Raw genomic sequence first — 24960 nt, 5'->3', positions numbered from 1 at the left:
CCAATCACGTTTGGGAGCCTCCCATGGGCATTTTTAAAAACTGGATCCATCATAAATCGGATATAAAAAAGGACGAAACGGATGGAAAAGTGATGAAACGGATCCGTTTTTTTGCCGGTTCCACTAGTCGGAATGTGTGATGTGATGTGTGAAAGTAGCCCTACCGTTTACTGTTAATATTACCTCCACATAGGGCTCTGTACTGTGCATTTTTAGTCAATTTCCTATTTAACCTTTGTACAATATTACAATATACATTTTTTGACTGATATGCAACTGACCAAATGCTTCAGAATAAGAGATACAGAACAATTAGGGGAATATATTTTTTTAGGGATCATGAGTGAAACATATTTGTCTGCTCTTTTGCATACGCTTATGGGTGAGGTACCACGGTGCCACCTGGTGTTCAATGCGGTATAATACATAGCCCAAAGATTTATTTAAAAAAAGAGAAAATGAGAAAAAAAAATATGGTGCGTGTTGATGCAAAGCGTTCCCCCTGGTGTTCAATGCGGTATAATACATAGCCCAAAGATTTATAAAAAAAAAAGAGAAAATGAGAAAAAAAAATATGGTGCGTGTTGATGCAAAGCATTACTTGTGTTACCAATAACACATACATCAACTTTGTAAAGAAGCATGATAAATCATCTTCATCTATATGGGTCTCAAGAGGATGTTGTTAAGAAAACCTAAAATAAGTAGTAGTGACTTGTTACAAAGCAGTGACAGACGATGGTGGTCCAAACTGAAGGCTGAGGATCCAAAGGACATCATTTTTACAACCTACAAAATGTCACTTATGCTACTTTCAAAGGTGGTTGATTTTATGCAGATATTATGTGCAGATTTTGTACCCTCCAAACCCCCACTTCCCCCCAAATAATGCATCAATTGCACATGTAGCAGGAAAATCAGATTTGAAATCATACTACATTCCCATTCTATTGCAGATTTCACTGCAGATTTTACCTTTTGCAGTGCAGTAAGCCTGGTTTCACACTAGCATTCCTGTGCGCTGCGGATGGCAGCGTACTTCCTCCATGCTTCCTCCGCGTAGCTCTGCCTACTGCCGCCTGCGTCCTGCGTTTCCCTGCATACCTATCTTTAACATTGGGTATGCAGGGACATGCATTGTATGTGGATGCGTCCGCATGCGGAGATTTGAGGTGTGCGGTGACCGCACGGAAATGCATGCAGACGCATCCGCATACAACACATGTCGCTGCGTACCCAATGTTAAAGATAGGTACGCAGGGAAACGCAGGCAGCAGTAGGCAGAGCCTGGGCAGAGCTACATGGAGGAAGCAAGGAGGAAGTAAGCTGCCATCTGCAGCGCACAGGAACGCAAGTGTGAAACCAGGCTTAGATACATGTATGCAGAGCACAACGAATAGTATATATCACTTCTGAGTATCAAAACTTATGTGGGAAGCGTTGATGAGCAGAGATATAACGTGAGAAATACAGTAACTTGAAACTTCAGCCCAAACTAAGCTAATGTGCGCTCCATTATACAGTTTTGATACCAATGTAGGGGCCATCATACTGTGTTGGAGCTAGTGTGGGAGCCATTATACAATTAGGGAGATAATGTGGGGGGTCATAATACAGTTCGGAAGATAATGTGATGGACATTATACGGCTTGATAGATAATGCAGGGGCAATTATTCAGTCTGAGGGCTATTAAGGGGGTCATTGTACTGTATTTTGAGGAGTAGTGGGGTCATCAGACTATGTGTTAGGGCGGTTTCACACTTCCAGATATTTCAAGGTACCGGAAAAATCAGTACCGGAGATATCCGTGTCCGTGTGCTCACGTGGTACATCTGTGTGACACACGTGCGGCATCAGTGTGCCGCCCGTGTGGTGCATCAGGCCCACACGGACGGCCGCTTGGAAGCAGCACTACAGTAAGCTGCTGTCCCCTACATGTGATGCTGAAGCCGGCTGTCATCCGCTCTCCCCTACTCAGCCGAACGCAGCGCGAGCAGGGGAGAAGGGATTAAAGAAAACCTAAAGTGGGGTCCCCCCGATATTTTCCAACCAACCCAGCAAAACTCACAGGTGCAGGCTGCTATTCTCTGGCTGGTAAGGGGCCATGGATATGGCCCCCCAGCCTTAAAAAAGCAGCCCGCAGCAGCCCAGAAAAGGTGCATCTATTAGATGCACCAATTCTGGAGCTTTGTACGGTTCTTCACACTGCCCTCTGGCATTGGCATATGAGATAATAAGGGGTTAATGCCACCTTACTATTGTAAGGTGACATTAAGCCGGCTTAGTAATGGAAAGGTGTCAATAAGACACCTATCCATTACTTATCCCAGAGTTGCAAAAGAGTTAATAAAACACACACACTAAGAAAAAAGTATTTTAATGAAATAATGAAACGCACAGATTTTTAATTTCTTTATTGCACTCAATCCAAGCGAAGCCCTCATTCTCCTGTCAAAAATTCCAAAATAAAAAAGCAACAATATCCCATACCTGTCCGCCATACAGTCATGTCCCAGACTGTAAATCCATCTCAAGGGGTTAAATAGTTTACAACCGGGAGCGCTGCTAAAGCAGCCTCTTCCGGCTGTAAACAACTTGGGAATGAATGAAATGCAGGGGGCGGAGCTTCAGTGACTAGCGGTGCCGTCACCCCCTGGTGGCAGGAACTCATATGAACTCTTCAGCCTGGGAAAATATTCAGAAACTTTCCCAAGCTACAGAGTTCTCACGCTACAGTCCGTAAAAATAAAGCACTTTTTTGTCCAGTCTGTAAAAAAATGAAGGCGTCCGTGAAAATTTTTAAGCTGAAGAAACTTTTATACAGATTATTTTGACTGTAATTATCATCATTTTACAGTTCATTTTGAGTGCAGCTAATGTTGTAATATCAGAATTATGGGCTTTAGACATGTACAAACTTATAATTATAATGATTTATTACCATTTTACAATGTGTCTGTAAAAATATTGTCTGTCCCTGATTTTTTGTCTGTCCAAAAACGTAAAAAGTCAAGTTGGCAATCTCAGAGGTTAATGAGGAGTCCTCAATAAAATAATTGTAATCCTTGAAATAATCAAATCAATATAATAGTTTTTACTGATTTGTATTAGTTATTTTGTATTCACTGTTTTTTATCCCCCCCCCCCCCAACAAGTCACTGTAAGAATTGCGTAACAAAGCAAAATGCTTCAAAAGTAAAAGCTGAGCTCTGTGATCCAGCCTATCGTTTTCCTACATCTCCAAGTCTTTATTCTCGATCTCATCATTCAGAACACGGCAGGTGGAAGATCCGGATAATATACTGGCTAATTACCCATCCTTTTCCTCCTGCGGTGACTATAGATGGAGGGCACTGGTGACTGACTCGAGGATTAGAGGACGTGTAACAGGTTCGGTTTTACATACAAACATGTGTAGTCTATGTGTAAAGTCTTTAATTGTAAAACTTCAGTAATTAATATATCACTGTGTTAAAAATGTTGTCTTGCTGCTCACTGTAGCAATTCAAGCCTTTGTGGACTCTTTCCCTAATCTTTACATCCATACATTGCTCATACCAGTAATATATGGAAATTATTTATTTATGAAATTCTCAAAAAATGAATTATTTGGTTTATGTGGCTCAGAGTGGGCAATAAAACTGCTCCATTGATTGTGACAAATCCTTTTCTTATTTTACCTTTCATACAGTTATTGTACGTCCAATGGTTTCTATTGAAATTCTAACAAGATGAAAAACTAGTTACATCTCCCTCATTGACGTCATCACTGAAATATTCTTTCAAAACGCTAAAATACTGAATTACTCTTCTAGCACACTGAAATACTAAAATACTCTTCCTTGTATTGAAACATACTTTACCCCATTCTTAACAAAATTATTAACTCAGACTTTATGGAAGAATTCACTTTTGGGTCATATATTCTGACACCATAACTAGGTTTCAAGTGTAGGGCTCTTTAGACAGAGTTTCTATCCTTGTCTGTACTGAGCCAGTACTCACACCAAGAACTTCATCAGATAGTGTTATTTTGTCTGCAGAGGCATGTATGAAAATTCTTAAGAAGTTTATGTGACGGGGTGTACGGCAGAGCAAGAAGGGACAACAGGCCGAGGGATGATTCAACAGATTTATTATCAAGAATGCTGGAACAACACATGCAGGTAGATCTACAGAGTCCACAATTAGTCCAATGGAACAGGTTCGGGGCACCTCCCGATAATCCTTGTGCCAGGTAACAAAGCAATAGTCCACAATTAGTCCAAGGGATCCCAAAACAATCTCACGAACGACGAGATATGTCCTCAGCTCAAGTCTTGCCCCGTTCGCATCCGCAGTCACAGATGGACATGGGGTCTTGCCTCAGCTAAGAATCCCCACTCCTTCTCCTTCAAGGATCAACTCACATCTGATCTCAAAATAAGAATGGATTGTGTGAGCTCCTGGGATCCGCCCATGAAGGGGGGGTAGGGGTCACACCTTCTATTCAATGGTTGGGTCCAGCAGAAGATTCTAGACTGGTTGGCTCCACTTAGTCTATTCATTATGTGCATTTGACTAGCCACCTGCTGTGAGGAAGAATGGCTATTCCTTCCCTAGTGGTGTGGACAAAGCTTAATTACATTATAGCTCAGGGCTGCAAGTATTGGGGGGAAGGAGACAGGTTAGTTACATGCACCCCATGACATTGCAAAATGTACAGTAAATACAACGAAAGAGAAGTCGCATCACATCATGACATATTATACAAAATACAGGACAGGGAAAAAAGTACAGATCATGACAATCCCTTCCCCTCCCAATTTGTGTACGTACCAGGGACCTCTACAGGTCGCTGGTTAAGTACACACAGGCAGAGCGTAACTTACATAACATAGTAACATAGTAACATAGTTAGTAAGGCCGAAAAAAGACATTTGTCCATCCAGTTCAGCCTATATTCCATCATAATAAATCCCCAGATCTACGTCCTTCTACAGAACCTAATAATTGTATGATACAATATTGTTCTGCTCCAGGAAGACATCCAGGCCTCTCTTGAACCCCTCGACTGAGTTCGCCATCACCACCTCCTCAGGCAAGCAATTCCAGATTCTCACTGCCCTAACAGTAAAGAATCCTCTTCTATGTTGGTGGAAAAACCTTCTCTCCTCCAGACGCAAAGAATGCCCCCTTGTGCCCGTCACCTTCCTTGGTATAAACAGATCCTCAGCGAGATATTTGTATTGTCCCCTTATATACTTATACATGGTTATTAGATCGCCCCTCAGTCGTCTTTTTTCTAGACTAAATAATCCTAATTTCGCTAATCTATCTGGGTATTGTAGTTCTCCCATCCCCTTTATTAATTTTGTTGCCCTCCTTTGTACTCTCTCTAGTTCCATTATATCCTTCATGAGCACCGGTGCCCAAAACTGGACACAGTACTCCATGTGCGGTCTAACTAGGGATTTGTACAGAGGCAGTATAATGCTCTCATCATGTGTATCCAGACCTCTTTTAATGCACCCCATGATCCTGTTTGCCTTGGCAGCTGCTGCCTGGCACTGGCTGCTCCAGGTAAGTTTATCATTAACTAGGATCCCCAAGTCCTTCTCCCTGTCAGATTTACCCAGTGGTTTCCCATTCAGTGTGTAATGGTGATATTGATTCCTTCTTCCCATGTGTATAACCTTACATTTATCATTGTTAAACCTCATCTGCCACCTTTCAGCCCAAGTTTCCAACTTATCCAGATCCATCTGTAGCAGAATACTATCTTCTCTTGTATTAACTGCTTTACATAGTTTTGTATCATCTGCAAATATCGATATTTTACTGTGTAAACCTTCTACCAGATCATTAATGAATATGTTGAAGAGAACAGGTCCCAATACTGACCCCTGCGGTACCCCACTGGTCACAGCGACCCAGTTAGAGACTATACCATTTATAACCACCCTCTGCTTTCTATCACTAAGCCAGTTACTAACCCATTTACACACATTTTCCCCCAGACCAAGCATTCTCATTTTGTGTACCAACCTCTTGTGCGGCACGGTATCAAACGCTTTGGAAAAATCGAGATATACCACGTCCAATGACTCACCGTGGTCCAGCCTATAGCTTACCTCTTCATAAAAACTGATTAGATTGGTTTGACAGGAGCGATTTCTCATAAACCCATGCTGATATGGAGTTAAACAGTTGTTCTCATTGAGATAATCCAGAATAACATCCCTCAGAAACCCTTCAAATATTTTACCAACAACAGAGGTTAGACTTACTGGCCTATAATTTCCAGGTTCACTTTTAGAGCCCTTTTTGAATATTGGCACCACATTTGCTATGCGCCAGTCCTGCGGAACAGATCCTGTCGCTATAGAGTCCCTAAAAATAAGAAATAATGGTTTATCTATTAGATTACTTAGTTCCCTTAGTACTCGTGGGTGTATGCCATCCGGACCCGGAGATTTATCTATTTTAATCTTATTTAGCCGATTTCGCACCTCTTTTTGGGTTAGATTGGTGACCCTTAATATAGGGTTTTCATTGTTTCTTGGGATTTCACCTAGCATTTCATTTTCCACCGTGAATACCGTGGAGAAGAAGGTGTTTAATATGTTAGCTTTTTCCTCGTCATCTACAACCATTCTTTCCTCACTATTTTTTAAGGGGCCTACATTTTCAGTTTTTATTCTTTTACTATTGATATAGTTGAAGAACAGTTTGGGATTAGTTTTACTCTCCTTAGCAATGTGCTTCTCTGTTTCCTTTTTGGCAGCTTTAATTAGTTTTTTAGATAAAGTATTTTTCTCCCTATAGTTTTTTAGAGCTTCAATGGTGCCATCCTGCTTTAGTAGTGCAAATGCTTTCTTTTTACTGTTAATTGCCTGTCTTACTTCTTTGTTTAGCCACATTGGGTTTTTCCTATTTCTAGTCCTTTTATTCCCACAAGGTATAAACCGCTTACACTGCCTATTTAGGATGTTCTTAAACATTTCCCATTTATTATCTGTATTCTTATTTCTGAGGATATTGTCCCAGTCTACCAGATTAAGGGCATCTCTAAGCTGGTCAAACTTTGCCTTCCTAAAGTTCAGTGTTTTTGTGACTCCCTGACAAGTGCCCCTAGTGAAAGACAGGTGAAACTGTACAATATTGTGGTTGCTATTTCCTAGATGCCCAACCACCTGCAGATTTGTTATTCTGTCAGGTCTATTAGATAGTATTAGGTCTAAAAGTGCTGCTCCTCTGGTTGGATTCTGCACCAATTGTGAAAGATAATTTTTCTTGGTTATTAGCAGAAACCTGTTGCCTTTATGGGTTTCACAGGTTTCACTTGTGGTTTCACTTTCACATGTGGCTTCATGCAGCCACGAATTGGCATCGTAGCTCTCCCACATCATTGCCCAGGAGAACATCTGCAGGCAGACCACCCATCACCCCAACCACACATCGCATGACCCCAAAACCAAAGTTCAGATCCACAGTGGCTGTGGGAATAGTCCTCCATTGTCCACCAGCCAGTTCAATGACAATCCCAGGTCCTCGATGGATTGCCTCAGGCCGAACCACTCGGGGACCAGCCAGTGTGAGGAAAGCCCCTGAGTCACAAAATCCAATAAGTCTTTGTCCATCCAGTACGACCTCCAGCAAGTGCTTACCTCAATGAACAGAAGTCGTCATAGCTGCGGGTCGCACACCATAAACTCCTAGTGGTGCAACATAGGTGGGTGAGGCACTAGGCCAGTCCTCACGTAGTGGTGACACGTCGTCCTCCATGGCACTTGGCTGTACATAATTAATAATACGACTGGGTACAGGATCAATCCTCATTTGAACAGCTGGGCAGGAGGCTTGCAGATGCCCCGGCTGTCCACATCGATAGCATCTGTGCTGGGTCGCACTCCATCCAAGGCGTCCTCTTGGGCGAGGGGTAAGGGAACCTAGAGGCCGGCTCCCACCTGAAGGTGCTGTAGGGGTTTGAGGACGACTTCTCCATGAGCTGGCTGGGCATGAGGCCTGCAGATGCCCCAGATGCCCACAACCATAACACCTGCGCTCTGCTACTTCCTCTCCTCGTCGTATTCCAGAAAACGCAGTAGAAGCAACTGGAGGCACATTTACATGGGTATCAGCATGAGGTGGTGGCTTAGAGGAATGGGGAACAATGGGGACAGAAGAACAGGGGGCCACCGGTGTTGTGGAGCTGGTAGGCCTCTCTCCATCCTCCAACAGAACCCTCCACTGAGGCTTGATGGTGAGAGCCTCATCAGCTAGAGCTGCAGCTTCTTCCACAGTGGCTGGTCTCCTCTCATGCACCCATTCCCGGATCTCAGCAGGGCACTTGAAGTAAAACTGCTCTTTTAGGATAACCTGGAGGAAGGTCTCCCAGGTTAAGGCCTCCTCTGCCTCCAGCCAGCGATGACATATTTGTTTGAGTCTGTGGGCATACATCTTGAAAGACACTTCCTCATCACAGGCTAAAGTACGGAACTGAGTCCTGTAAGTGTCTGGGGTAACAGCATAATGTTCTAGAATAGTCCGTTTAATCTCCGCATACTCACAGTTCCCCTGAGGGTCCATAGCTCTATAGGCTGCGGCAGTTCCACCCTCTAAGAGTCCCACCAGATGTCGGACTCGGTCCCTTTCCGGGACTTCCATTAATTGACACTGATGCTCAAAGTCCTGGAAGAAGCCCTCAATGTCGCCTGCACCCTCATTAAAGGGCTTGAAGTCTTTGCGGGACACTCTGGGGAGTTCCCTCATGGTGGGTGCTGGGGTTAGAGTCTGTCTGGAGCTTCTAGCTGCTTCCAAAGCGATCTGCCTCTCCAGCAATGCCATCTCCGGAGCTCTGTCCTCGGCTCTGTGAATGGCCTCCCTCTCCCTCTCCTCGGCTCTGTGAATGGCCTCCCTCTCCTCGGCTCTGTGAATGGTCTCCCTCTCCTGAGCTCTGTGAATGGCCTCCCTCTTATCGTCTATGGTGGCCTCTTCTCCCAGCAATGCCAACTCCTCCTCGTACCACACAACCCACTGACTTTTTTAGGTATTTACCTCCGGCTGCAGTCTTTCCTCCATTTGCTGTGAGGGTGCTTCCTCAGCGTCATCTTGCAGGCGAACTCCTTCCAAAGCCTCAATAAGCTGCTCCTTGGAGAGTCCCTTAAAACGGACTCCTACTTCACGGGCCTTTGATTCTAGGCTCCCCAAAGTCCAGTTCTTGTACTATGCGGTGTTGGTTCCCGATGTTGGGCCATTGTCCTCCATTCCTTCTGCTCTGATCCCACTGCTTGCCACCAGTTTGTGACGGGGTGTACGGCAGAGCAAGAAGAGACAACAGGCCGAGGGATGATTCAACAGATTTATTATCAAGAATGCTGGAACAACACATGCAGGTAGATCTACAGAGTCCACAATTAGTCCAATGGAACAGGTTCGGGGCACCTCCCGATAATCCTTGTGCCAGGTAACAAAGCAATAGTCCACAATTAGTCCAAGGGATCCCAAAACAATCTCACGAACGACGAGATATGTCCTCAGCTCAAGTCTCGCCCCGTTCGCTTCCGCAGTCACAGATGGACATGGGGTCTTGCCTCAGCTAAGAATCCCCACTCCTTCTCCTTCAAGGATCAACTCACATCTGATCTCAAAATAAGAATGGATTGTGTGAGCTCCTGGGATCCGCCCATGAAGGGGGGGTAGGGGTCACACCTTCTATTCAATGGTTGGGTCCAGCAGAAGATTCTAGACTGGTTGGCTCCACTTAGTCTATTCATTATGTGTATTTGACTAGCCACCTGCTGTGAGGAAGAATGGCTATTCCTTCCCTAGTGGTGTGGACAAAGCTTAATTACATTATAGCTCAGGGCTGCAAGTATTGGGGGAAGGAGACAGGTTAGTTACATGCACCCCATGACATTGCAAAATGTACAGTAAATACAACGAAAGAGAAGTCGCATCACATCATGACATATTATACAAAATACAGGACAGGGAAAAAAGTACAGATCATGACAGTTTATTTTCAGCCTGATTCTTTGTATGTTGCACACAGTAAAAGCTGCAGCTGCAGAAAAGACAATTCTGAACCAGAAATGAACCTTGAATGATGGCTGACAAACATCAACTGGGAAATAAGAGAAGGGTCATTAGAGTTGAACTATGGGGAGAGAGACAGGACAAACTTCAAAAGGCATATTTGATGGCATATCAGTTTAACAACAACGATACAATGATAATACAATAATGTATGATTCGCAAGCTGGAGGACAAGACACTTGGGACATACAGCAACCAGTACAGTCATGATCACAAGAATTACAGGAAGAAAACTAACAAGCAATCCACAGTGGTCATACAATACAGTATAAAGAGGAGCTACACATATAACAACAAACTATAAAAGTTAGCTGTATATAGTAATAATTGTATTCTATTTTCCACAGCACTTTACTAAGGGTATATGTTTGAACTATATGAGAAATTACACAGAAATATATTATTCAACAAATAAGTGGAATGAGAACCTTGCTCGCAGGCTTACAATCTATAAGATATACAACATTAATATGTCAATTATTGTTTATGCCATAATACATAAACTAAACTATTCGTAAGCTACAGAGTGAACAAAACCTTCAGCAAACTCAAGTCGCTTTACTTAAATTGTATAATCACTAAACACAGGTATTAAATCATACGAATGAAATACATTTGTCAAAAAAATAAAGCTAACACTTAAACAACACAATGTAGCTCCATGTCAATCACACTGTAGGAGGGGGCTGTAGAGGGCAACAACCCAGCGGCTGCACCGCTACCTCCTCCTTTGTTCAAAGAGGAATAGGAGGAGCAGTGCCGGAGGGCTGCAAAATGACCTCCAGCAGGTCACTATGATTCATATCTGCTGAATCTGTCAGAAACAGACTCCATGAGGGGAGATTGGTATTTGCCACAGAACACTAAAATTGGCAGATTCAGCATTGGCACTCTGTGCTCTTCATGATTGAGAGCACACTCACTGAGCACATGTGACAGACATGACAGAGTCTGGAGATGCCGTGGAGAACGTTCTGCTGCCTGCAGCATCCTCCAGCATGACCGGTTTGGCAGTGGGTCAGTAATGGTGTGGGGTGGCATTTCTTTGGAAGGCCGCACAGCCCTCCATGTGCTCACCAGAGGTACCATGACTGCTATTAGGTACCGGGATGAGATCCTCAGACAGATTGTGAGACCATATGCTGGTGCAGTGAGCCCTAGGTCCCTTATGATGCATGACAGTGCTAGGCCTCATGTACTGTACTTGTGTCAGCAATTCCTGCATGATGAAGGTTTTGATGCCATGGACTGGCCTGCCGTTACTCCAGACACATCTGGGACATCATGTCTTGTTCCATCCACCAGGACTTGACTGATTCTTTCATCCAGGTCTGGGAGGAGATCCGTCAGGATAACATCTGCCACTTCATCAAGACCATGCATTGTAGGGCGGTCATAAAGCATGTGGAGGCCACACACACACACTGAGTATCATGTCCTTGTCATTAGGCATTTACACTGAATTTAGGTCAGACTGTCATTTGATTTTGATTTTCCACTTTAATTTTGAGTACCATTCCAAGTTCAAATCTGCATGGGATATTAGTTGTGATTTACATTGATGATTTTTATATTTTATTGTTCTCAATGCATTACAGTATGTAATAAATAAAGATTTGCAACTGGAATATTTCATTCACTGATATCTAGGATGTGGCATTTTAGTGTTACCTTTATTGTTTTGAGCAGGGTATATCCTCTCTGATATAACTCAAGTAAAAATCATTCATGGTTTGCAAAATTATTTCTGCTTTGTATTATCAGTTTTACCCTAAAGATTTGTATTTGCCAACCTAAAAAATAGATCAATATGGCCACTCCCAGAATTAAGAGAGTTTAGAAAAAGAGAAAAGGCAATCCAAGTGTGTTACCCTCAATATAAGACACAGCGAGCAAAGGATTTTATATGCTCACCTGCCTGGGTTGTGACCTGGCACAACTTTGTACCTGTAAGAATAAAGGGCTGCTGCTCCAACCACTGCGCCACAAATCGATGGGAAGAAACGTATTGAAACTAAACAGGTAAAAAAAAGTGGTAATTCCCAGGCATTCATGAATACCTGATAAAGGAGTCAACTCGACTTCGAAACGTGTTGTATGAATGAATAAAGATCTAGAGAATATACACCCTTGTCTTCACTATGTGGGAAAGCTCGGGAATTACTGCTCTTTTTCCTGTTTGGTTTGAATATAAATGAGAGTGTGGCAAGTACAGGCGGACACAGAGGTTTTTTTATTTTTACGTCTGACATATATCCTTACATTGGTTTCTCCTAACTTTAGATTTCCTTTAATGATAATTGGCATTCGACTGTTCTAAAATTTAAAAGATATAAAAAGCCCAACATCTTTCAAAGGAGTGCATAAGGCTACTGGAGACAATTTGCATAATGTAAGATGCTAATAAGGGGAAAAGCAATTATTGTAATCAGGAAAATAACATTTATTTTTTTAAAGGAACCAGCCTGCAAAAAAATAAAATTATGTTTTTCTGCAGACATAGGGGTAATTTGCTGGCAAATTCCATTTTAAACATGTGAAGCGGTCTAGCTGGAAGTGCGGTTGCTAAGAAAAAATGAAGTTATATTCTCCCTGCAGCTACTCGCTTTCCACCAATGGATAGGTGTCACAGCAGTGAGCAGTCACCAGTTACTGCACAATGAGGTCACTGTAGTTATTCCCCCTGCAGTGATTACAGCACGCTCACTATTTAGTTTACTCCCCTAAAACAGCCTCAATGACTGAAAGCAAGCAGCTGCAGGGAGAATATAACTTCATTTTCTTCTCGCAGCCACATTTCATATTTAAAATTGTATTTTCCTGCAGATTGCCACTATGGCCAAAGGTACACTACTGTTCAAAAGTTTAGGGTCACTCAGACAATTGTGTTTTCCTGAAAACTCATCAAATGAGTTGCCAAATGAATAGAAAATCTAGTCCAGACATTGACAAGGTTTGATAAAAAGATTTTTATTTGAAACAATAATTTTCTCCTTCAATCTTTGCTTTCTTCAAAGAATGCTCCCTTTGCAGCAAGTGCTGCATTGCATACCTTTGGCATTCTAGCAGTTAATTTGCTGAGGTAATCTGGAGAAATTTCACCCCATGCTTCTAGAAGCCCCTCCTACAAGTTGGTTTGGCTTGATGGGCACTTTTAGTAGCTCCTGATTCAGCTCTGTTCAATCATATACAGGGTGGGCCATTTATATGGATACACTTAAATAAAATGGGAATGGCTGGTGATATCAACTTCCTGTTTGTGGCACACTAGTATATAGGAGGGGGAAAACTTTTCAAGATGGGTGGCAACCATGGCGGCCATTTTGGGTGTTAGGTCCGAGCATTCCTACATGAACAGTTTCCTGGAAAGTGGATTGGTCATCGTGGGCCAGTTGAATGGCCACCAAGGTCTCCCGATCTGACCCCCTTAGATTTTTATCTTTGGGGTCATCTGAAGGTAATTGTCTATGCTGTGAAGATACGAGATGTACAGCATCTGAAACAATGGATACTGGATGCCTGTGCTAGCATTTCTTCTGCGGTGTTGCTATCAGTGTGTTAAGAGTGGGAGAAGAGGGTTGCATTGACAATCCAACACAATGGGCAGCACTTTGAACACATTTTATAAATGGTCATAAACTTGTAAATAACTCATGAAAGAATAAAGTTATGTTAAAACCAAGCACACCATTGTTTTTGTTATGAAATTCTCAATAAGTTTGATGTGTCACATGACCCTCTTCCCATTGAAAAAAATAAAGTATGATCCAAAATGGCAGAATTCAAAATGGCCGCCATGGTCAACACCCATCTTGAAAAGCATTCTTCCTCCCATATACAGTGGGGCAAAAAAGTATTTAGTCAGTCAGCAATAGTGCAAGTTCCACCACTTAAAAAGATGGGAGACAAACTGAGAAAAAAAAATCCAGAAAATCACATTGTCTGTTTTTTTTAACAATTTATTTGCATATTATGGTGGAAAATAAGTATTTGGTCAGAAACAAACAATCAAGATTTCTGGCTCTCACAGACCTGTAACTTCTTCTTTAAGAGTCTCCTCTTTCCTCCACTCATTACCTGTAGTAATGGCACCTGTTTAAACTTGTTATCAGTATAAAAAGACACCTGTGCACACCCTCAAACAGTCTGACTCCAAACTCCACTATGGTGAAGACCAAAGAGCTGTCAAAGGACACCAGAAACAAAATTATAGCCCTGCACCAGGCTGGGAAGACTGAATCTGCAATCGCCAACCAGCTTGGAGTGAAGAAATCAACAGTGGGAGCAATAATTAGAAAATGGAAGACATACAAGACCACTGATAATCTCCCTCGATCTGGGGCTCCACGCAAAATCCCACCCCGTGGGGTCAGAATGATCACAAGAACGGTGAGCAAAAATCCCAGAACCACGCGGGGGGACCTAGTGAATGAACTGCAGAGAGCTGGGACCAATGTAACAAGGCCTACCATAAGTAACACACTACGCCACCATGGACTCAGATCCTGCAGTGCCAGACGTGTCCCACTGCTTAAGCCAGTACATGTCCGGGCCCGTCTGAAGTTTGCTAGAGAGCATTTGGATGATCCAGAGGAGTTTTGGGAGAATGTCCTATGGTCTGATGAAACCAAACTGGAACTGTTTGGTAGAAACACAACTTGTCGTGTTTGGAGGAAAAAGAATACTGAGTTGCATCCATCAAACACCATACCTACTGTAAAGCATGGTGGTGGAAGCATCATGCTTTGGGGCTGTTTCTCTGCAAAGGGGCCAGGACGACTGATCCGGGTACATGAAAGAATGAATGGGGCCATGTATCGTGAGATTTTGAGTGCAAACCTCCTTCCATCAGCAAGGGCATTGAAGATGAAACGTGGCTGGGTCTTTCAACATGACAATGATCCAAAGCACACCGCCAGGGCAACGAAGGAGTGGCTTCGTAAGAAGCATTTCAAGGTCCTGGAGTGGCCTAGCCAGTCTCCAGATCTCAACCCTATAGAAAACCTTTGGAGGGAGTTGAAAGTCCGTGTTGCCAAGCGAAAAGCCAAAAACATCACTGCTCTAGAGGAGATCTGCATGGAGGAATGGGCCAACATACCAACAACAGTGTGTGGCAACCTTGTGAAGACTTACAGAAAACGTTTGACCTCTGTCATTGCCAACAAAGGATATATTACAAAGTATTGAGATGAAATTTTGTTTCTGACCAAATACTTATTTTCCACCATAATATGCAAATAAATTGTTAAAATAACAGACAATGTGATTTTCTGGATTTTTTTTTCTCAGTTTGTCTCCCATAGTTGAGGTCTACCTATGATGTAAATTACAGACGCCTCTCATCTTTTTAAGTGGTGGAACTTGCACTATTGCTGACTGACTAAATACTTTTTTGCCCCACTGTACTAATGTGCCACAAACAGGAAGTTGATATCACCAACCATTCCCATTTTATTTAGGTGTATACATTTGAATGGTCCACCCTGTATATCTAGATATATAGCTTCATTTAAATAAGTTCTCTTTAATACGTCAGTTTTTTAGTATTTGTATGTTTTCCGTTTTTTTGCAGATATGTCATGGACCTCTTTTCGCATGTACTTTTTATTTTGTAGATCAATTTTCCACAAGAAAAAATGGAGACATATTCGTGCGATGGATCAAACTCACCAATATGTATAAGCTGGCATAAATGTCCCTTGGCTAATCACTGTGGGATCATTCATGAGCAGGAACAGCATGGCTTTACGGAAGGAAGCTCCATAAGAAAACCCATCCGTTATTTGTTGGTTTACCGTCATCCTGACTTTAGAATGAAAATCGCCTTTGAGACTACAGTGATTTAAAAAAATTATGTTTTCTTCTTTTAACAAGGGAATAAAAAATGTTGATTTTATCACAGCTAGAAAGATGTCATTTTCTGCATCTCACGAATACAAACAGACTAAAAAAAAATCTAGATGAATCTAAATAAGGAAAGCTGCTTTGTTCAGGCATAGCAGGCATGGAATGTATCCTGCCGGGGGTCACTGGAAATAGTTAATTGGAATAATATTCTAAATGTAACATGGTTCAGATTTCTCTCTGCCTAGTTGTCTACTTCTGAGAACTACATCAGCTAAATGGAAAGAAAGCATAATAATCTATACATGTACATGAAAGGAACATAATGGGCTATCAGTGCCCTAGTCAGAACCTTACAGCTTGTAAAATACACATCTTTTCTTACAGTAATGTAAGCATTACACAAGTATTGTGCAGATGTTTTTATTACTTGTAGAAGTCACAGGAGGTCTCTTAGTATGGGCAGCAGAGGAGGTGAAATGCTCTGTAAAAGGTCTCCTGTAGGTCTAAGTTGTATGGATATGTTATACAGCTTACAGAGCTTGCAACGGGCTCATTCTGTACCTTAGTGTGCCCAATATTTCTAATGGATTTACCGTATTTTTCTGACCATAAGACTCACTTTTTTCCTCCAAATTTGAGAGGAAAGTATGGGTGCGTCTTATGGTAGGGATGTAACGTGGGGAGGGGGCAGCAGCAAGTGGGATTGCACTGGGAGGCAGGAGGCAGAAAAATGTCCCTGTGGGGCTTCAGGAATCAGCACTGGGGAAACCACATGGTCCCGATCATTAAAGTGCAGTGAATATTCATTAGCTGCTTCCCCGCCCACCTGTCAGCTGAGCAGTGAGAGGGGAGAAGCAAATGAATACTACTTCAAAGGGACACACATGGTTTCCCCCGCGCTGGATTCCTGCAGCAGCTGGGGAGATCTGTGTGTCTGGTGGAGGAGGCAGCAGCAGGGGCCAGAGGGGACAAGATCGCTGCATACCTACCTGCCAGGGCTGTGCTGGATGCTGAGTGCTCCAGCAAAAGGACCTGTGTGATGTCATGAAGAGTGCGGGCTGGAGCATCACATGGCAGCACAGAGCCCTCCCTCTTCTCATGTCATCACAGGTCCTGCAGACACCACACTACAATCTGCAAGCTTACTCCTGTGCTGTGGAGAGGCAACAAGAGGGAGCGCTCTGTGGTGTCATGGAATGGGATGCTCCAGCATTTTACCTCACCACAGTGTGGCTGGCTGCCACAATTAAAAGGTTAGTCACTACAACACACAATAAAGCACTCTGCCACTTCTGTGGTGAACTATAACTCCCAGCATGCCATAGGTTCTGCAGGACATGCTGGGAGTTATAGTTATCCCAATGGGATCTCAAAGCAGCACTCCAGTGTTATTTTTCAGTGCTGGAGTGGTGCTTTAAATATAAGTCCTGTACCCCTATTCTTATACTCACCCTCCAGCATCTTCATACGGTACTTTACAGACACCACACTGGTCCCGCAGCACCATTTTTTACCCGCAGCTTCCAACATAATAACATACTATTATATATAATAACCACACATATAATAGTATGATTATGTTATTAAATATTTTACCACCTTTTTTGCTTCAAATATTTTTTTCCCTATTTTCCACCTCTAAAACCTGGGTGCGTCTTATAGTCCGGTGCGTCTTATAGTCCGAAAAATACGGTTTATATGGCACATGGCATACAGCAAACACAGCAACAATCCAAAGGAAGCAAAAGCAATAAAACACGCATAGCAGGGCTTAGCCCGCCTGCATATGTGTAATACAGACCCCAAAGGAATTTGTCACCAAACAGAGCCATGATACTTGACATGACATGTATATAGAGTACTGTGCAAAAGATTTAGGCAGGTGTGGAAAACATGTTGCAAAGTAAGAATTCTTTCAAAATTAGAAAATGTATGGTTTATTTGTATCAATTAACAAAATGCAAAGTAAATGAATAATAGAAAAATCCAAATAAAATCAATATTTGGTGTAACCACCATTTGCCTTAAACCACATCAAAGAATCAATTCTTCTAAGTACTCTTGCATGCAGTTTTTGAGGGAACTAGGCCGGGAGATTGTTCCAAACATCTTGGAGAACTAACCACAGATCTGTGAATGCAGGCTTGTGCGAATCCTTCTGCCTCTTCATGTAATCCCGGACAGACTGGATTATGTTGAAATGAGGGCTCTTTGGAGGCCATGTCATCACTTTCAGGACTTCATGTTCTTCTTCACACTGAAGATCTTAATGACACTGGCTGAATGTTTGAGGTCATTGTCCTGCTGCAGAATAAATTTAAAGGGAATCTGTCACCTAATTTTGGGCCTATAAACTGTGGCCACCGCCATCAGGGGCTTATCTACAGCATTCTATAATGCTGTAGAAAAGCCCCCGATGTAACCTGAAAGATGAGAAAAAAAAGTTAGATTATACTCACCTAAGAGCGGTCCCAGTGCGGTCTGGTCTGATGGGCTTGGCAGGTTCGGGTCCGGGGCCTCCCATCTTCATCATACGATGGCGTCCTCTTCTTTGCTTCCTGTCGCAGCTACTGCGCAGGTGTACTGTGTCTGCCCTATTGAGGGCAGAACAAAGTACTGCAGTGAACAGGCGTTGGGAAAGGTCAGAGAGGCCCGGCGCCTGCGCACCAGGACCGCCCCTGGGTGAGTATAATCTAACTTATTTTTCTTATCCTTCAGGTTACACCAGGGGCTTATCTACAGCTTTACAGAATGCTGTAGATAAGCCCCTGATGGCGGTGGTTGCAGTTTATAAGCCCAAAATTAGGTGGCAGATCCCCTTTAAAGCCAGTCAGATGCCTCCCTGAAGGCATTGCATAAAGCATACCTGTCTGTATTTCTCAGCATGAGGTCACCATTAATCTTGACAAAATTCCCAACTCCAATTGCTGAAATGCAGTCCCACACTTGCAAGAAATCTCCACCGTGCTTCACTGTTGCTTACAAAAGCGAACGTTCATGTGATCGCACATATGGGATTTGCATTCATGCTGTTGGCAGCAGATTAATCTTTGTGCTGTCCAGCCATTCAGCAGTGTATAGATACAGTATGTATTCAGGAACAAAGATAACACAGCTTACAACTGGTATTTCTTATAGCTTAGGATCTTAGCATCTTGTCTGTCAGCTTGCAAAGTGAAAGTAAAACTGTGTTCCAACTACACACACAGTGAGCAGGAACTTCATGGTTTGTTTGCTTGTTTACTTGTTTTTTTAATAATGTTTATTAGCAATATAACACTATTGCTGAAGACAGAAACTCATGCACTATTAGACAGTAGTAAATAATAGCTGTTGCAATATATAGAATAATGAGAATTATCCCAACATATGAGCTCATGTGTCGACAAGACATGCTCGTCCTCACTTAATTCACTTGTATTGAGTGAGGCCGCACATGTCTAGTCGGCAGGTGGCCAGATGTATTCAAATTGCATACTTGCTGTCATGTGACTGCTCGCTCTCGCTACCGACATCAGAGAATTCTGTCGAGGTGCAAAGCGCACTCTGTGAGGATTCAATAGTCTTTAGTCACAGAGAGTGACTGCAGACTTTCTTCCCAAACTTGGACAATCCCTTTCCTTGACATATTCTGAGAAGAGCAGGGTGAAAAAAAATATGTATATCCATTGAACTCACAGAATAAATATAGTCTTTCCTATGTGAACCAATATAAGTAATCAGTGCAGTGTAATTAATATATACGGTACATGAAATTTGCATCTCAGACCCCCACAGACCGCAGAGGTCCCCTGTAACATACAAGTACGTGAGCAATGAACCCTTCAGTAGTATACTGGAAAAATGTAAAATTAATTCAAAAGAATGTAGTGGAGTTTCCCATAGCAAATGATAAAAGAAAGAATTGTATTTTCTAAAGTTGGAATGAAATTAACTTATCTGAATAATGTGGTGTTACATGGCCGTCCTTGTAATCTTATAAATCAAGGACATTTCGAGTCCTCCAAAATCAAAGCAGCTCCCACAGAGCAGCTCTCTTCTGGCTCATAGAGAGGAATCCTAACAGGGAATATGAACAAATATTGTGTTCATGAGACAACCCCTTTAAAGGGGTATTCCCATCTCCAAGATCCTATCCCAATATGTAGTAAGTGTAATAATAATAATAATATTAGCAAATATCTCTAATTAGAAATGTAGTATAGTTCTTCTTATACGCTATGTTACTTACCCCATGTTTTGCATCCATGGTAACGACCACTCATATAGTGACAGTTAGTTAATTGATATTGGTCACAACCATGGAGACCTAGGCTAGTTCAATGCCCTGCACAAGGGGTAAGCAACATAACAAATCAGAACTATACAGATTTCGAATTGTAGGTATTTGCTAATATTATTATTATACTTACCACATATTGGGATGGGAATACCCTTTTAATAGAATGATGAAATCTGTATCTAAAGGAAGAACAAATGTAACAGTCTTATCCAGGCTTTAGCATTTGAGGGGTATAAAGGCACTAGTATTAGAAATTGCAATGGCACGTCGGGGGTCCCATTTAAGAAGTTGCATATTTGTTGGTTCCAATGAGAAAAGCTAATTATGTGCCTGTATCCTTATAGATAATGGGTAATACAATCCATCTAGTAATGCTGACTGCTTCCCTCTATAATGTGTTTTAGTTGGAAATCTGCCTAGACCTCAATGGCTGTAAGACCTGATAACAAAGTGTTAAAATAATACCACAGAAAGCATTACTTACATTCTCATTGATTCTGCTGATTTTTACTTAGGCTTGTAATACTTTGTTTCGTGAAGAGCCTTCCTATCACAGCAAGGCTAAATAGGAAGATTTATCTTTCAGACACTTCATAAATACCATCCGCACAGTCAAATAAGAGCAGGAAATCCAATGGCCGGCATCACCGCTCAGGTAATAGGTTAATGGCTCTAAACAAACCACAGTCTCATTCATCACAATAGTGCCGCAGCATTCTCCCTAAGGAATCCTGACTGCAGAATTAATCAAAGTAACATTTTTGTATTAGCATTATTATTATTCATTATTTATAAATGACACCATATTTCACAGCCTTGAACTGCACAAGGCACAGGACACCTTATGAAGTGGCATGTAAAAGTTTGGGCACCTCTGGCCAAAATTACTGTTATTGTGAACAGTTAAACAAGTTGAAGATGAATTGATCTCTAAAGTTAAAGATTACACTTTCCTTAGTACTTTAGGCAAAAAAAAATGGTTTCTTTTTTTACATTTTAAAAATTACAAAAAGGAAAATGAGCAGATGCAAAAGTTTGGGTACCCTGTATGGTTAGAACCTAGTAACACCCCTCTTTGCAAGTATCACAGCTTATAAACGCTTTGTGTAGCCAGCCAAGAGACTTTCATTTTTTGTTTGAGGGATTTTCACCCATTCTTCCTTGGAAAAGTCTTCCAGTTGTGTGAGATTCCTGAGTCGTCTTGCATGCACTGCTATTTTGATGTCTAGCCAGTAGTGTAGCTACCGGGGGGGGGGGGGGGGCAGAGGGTGCGGGTGCCCCAGGCTCGCTGTTCAGAGGGGGTCCACCCGCAGTGCGCCGATACAGTTACATTATGCGGCAGAGCAGGGAGAATCGATCTCCCTGCTCTGCCGCCGGGCGGCTTTGGGGCCCCTGAGCAGGCGGGGGGCCCGATGCCAGCAGTGGGCCCCCCGACTGTCATTGCAAGGTCAGCTGCAAAAAATAATTTTTTTATAAAACATTAAGCTTAAGATTAATAGGGGTGCCCAAACTTTTTCATATAACTGTATGCACCACTTCTGCATTTATCACCCACTCCTGGTTTTGGCTTGTAAATACTGATGTGAAATACTGACCGAATACTGCTAGTGTGACAGTAGTCTAACTAATGAAACAGAGAGCCTGTGCACAAGGTCACTGTCAGTTATGATATTAGAAGAAAAGTAAAATAGGAATACAAAGAGCTGAAAGGGAAAAGCAGATAGAATTCCATCATTGACCTCCTAAATAGTCATTACTACTCAGGTCAGGAAAAAGGAGTTTCTGATACATGACGAGAGAAAGTTGAGTACCGCTGGCTGCTGGTGTGGAAAGAATGAATGGCACCTCTAATGAAATAATATGTTTAGCAGAGCATATAAAAGAAGCTGGAGTTATGTGCCAGAGAGATTTGTCTGCAGGTATTGCATGAGTGCCTCTGATAATTGGTCTGTCTTGTTTATGTCTGTGTTCATTCTCTTTATGGAGTAACACCTACATATTTAACAAACATCATTTAACAGAAAGCAGTTTTACCCGTAAAATTATTTTTTAATTATCTGAGTGTAATTGAGCTGACAATATACTGATGGAGAGTTTTCCTGCTTCATGCTTCTTCTCTTATATTTCTTTAAAAAAAAGTTTGAAGTTTACATCATAGCGCATTTTTCAACATAGCTACTCATAATGTGTCCGCATACATTCACCATTCGCTCCCCATACTGTTTGCACCCTTACCCCCATATTGTTTCCTCATATATGCCTTCCATTCCCCATACAGATTCCTCATAAATGCCCCCCATTCCCCAGTACTGTTTCCTCATACATGCCCTCATTGCCCCATACTGTTTCCTCATACATGCCCCCATTGCTCCATGCTGTTTTCTCATACATTCTCATACATTCCCCCATTCCCCATACTATTTCCTCATACATGCCCCCCATTACCCTGTACTGTTTCCACATACATGCCCCCATTCCCCTGAACCTTTTCCTCATACATGCCCCCCATTACCCTGTACTGTTTCCTCATACATGCCCCCATCTCCCCCTTTGCTCTTCCTCAAATCTCCCCCACACATTAAATTGCCCCATTCTGGCGTCCCTCTGACCCGGCATTCAGAGCCTCAATTGTACTTGCTTCTGTAAGATGCGAGTACAATTGATCCCTGGGAGCCAGCGCGCTGCAGCTTCTCTGTGCCAGCTGTCAGCTTGACAGTCGGCACAGAGAACAGCCGACTCTCAGTCCGGGGGGTGGCAGAATGCAGCCGCTGGGGGAGACACTGCAGACCGCCTGACTGCGCCCCCCTGCCGACTGCTCCCGGGCACATGCCCCGGCTGCAGATATGCCTCTGATTACTAATCCCCCCTTCCCTGGGTGGGGGAAGAGTACAGACAAAGGGTGAATTCAGGAGCATAGGCAAGGTACGTCGACCCAGTGTCTTCACCATCAGAAGTAAACAAGGGAACTGGGTGAGCTAGGGTGTCCCTAGCGTCAGGGACAGGGAAGGAGCCCCTGGTCCTGGGACACCCGGCAACAGAGTCGTGACACTATTTTACTTCCCTCCATGAGACTGTAGATACTTTCCCTTTTCTAGCCTTCATATTTGGAGAGAACCTTCACCCTGGTGCTATTTCTAACAAGGAAAGGAAGAGAAAAAATGAGAGAGAATTGTTAGAACCAGGCCTTCTGCATCAGCAAAATGGTAAAAATTTGCAATGAAGGCTATTTAGAAAGTTGATTAACGTTACATTTAGAAATCAAATGAACAATAGAAAAAATCAGTGTTAAGAAGTATCTACTACATAACCTTTAAGTTTCCTTAAAGATATTGCCCAATCTAAAATGAAATGTCTGCAGTCACACTGGGTGACCAGACTTGTAAATCCTCGCAGCACAAGCACTGTGCGCTGCGAGGGATCGCCTAGTGGGCGCATGCTCGCTCAATACACTTAATTAATACTAATTCTGAGCATAGCCATATTCCCAATTATAATAGTGTGTTCACACTTAAGCAACCACATTATTTTATTTTTTTGTATTTTTAGTTAGCCCCCCTCAAAAAAAAAGGATTTCAGTTTGTTCCTCAGTGGATTTGCACAGATTATGGGTGAATTTAAAGGTGGAAAAAGTTTTGAAATCATTCTACTTGGTGGGATTTCTTTACATGTTAAAAACCTGCCATTTTTACCAGCAGTTCGGAGACTTTTTATATTCACTGTTTATTTGTCAGTTGTAGCAATATGCGTTTATGTCAACTTACTATAGTTTAGATGGTATCTCTAAATAATGACTATTTTGATGCAATAATTTTCGTAGGTATCAAAGGAACACAAGAGTAACATTGGCTGCACATCTTTGCATTGCCTGTTGAAGCCAGAAGCATCACCAACCGAATCGACTCTAGAGAAGGAGATTTCCCCAGAAGAGCTTTTAAGGATTTTATGAAAATATCCCATTACTTTGTGGACTTCTGAGAAGTAGAAATACAGCTATCGATGTAGACAGTGCAGACAAGTCGTGTTTTTTTCGCCTGCCTCAGGCTATGTTCAGTTACTACATCCCTGTGCACCCATCCAGTGAACAATAAAATTATTCGCCTTGACAATTCCATCTGCCAGCTATTGGGGCAATGTCCTTTTAATAATATACACGTACATGTTCAGCTCCATTGGGCTGGAGTCTGATATAGCATGAGATGGTCAGAACCAAATAATAAAAACTAAGCGTTAAATTCTTTTGTAAAGCTACAATTTCTCTAGTGTGGAACACTGGCTGAAATCATTTCTCAAAATGACATAGTTCAGGTTAATAAAATAAAGGAGCCTTTTATGTAGTCAACTCCAGACAGTCTCTAGTTGTTCTGAACCTCTAGCATAAAAGATAATAAAGTTGTATTATGCTACTTAAAGAGGTTGTCCACTACTTGTTGATTGATGACCTATCCTTGGGATAAGCCATCAATGTCTGATCGGCCGCCGAAACTCAGCACTTCCGCAGATCAGCTGTTATCAGAGATGGTGCTGGCGTCCACTGGCCGGAAGTACTCACTTGCAGAGCTGCTCCATCTTCTGATAGTGACTGCTGCAGGGTACTATACATCTTCGCCTCCTATTGATTTGATTAGCAGGTGGGTGTGTAGTACCAAGCCTTAGCCACTGTCATAAGACAGTCAGCTCCGCAAGTGAGTACTTCCGGCTGGCGGCCACCACTGCCAACTCCAATAACAGCTGGTCGGTGAGGGTGTCGGGT

Source organism: Ranitomeya imitator, chromosome 1, assembly GCF_032444005.1.
Source record: "Ranitomeya imitator isolate aRanImi1 chromosome 1, aRanImi1.pri, whole genome shotgun sequence".
In the NCBI taxonomy this organism is placed as follows: Eukaryota; Metazoa; Chordata; class Amphibia; order Anura; family Dendrobatidae; genus Ranitomeya; species Ranitomeya imitator.
This window is presented reverse-complemented; position numbering follows the sequence as displayed.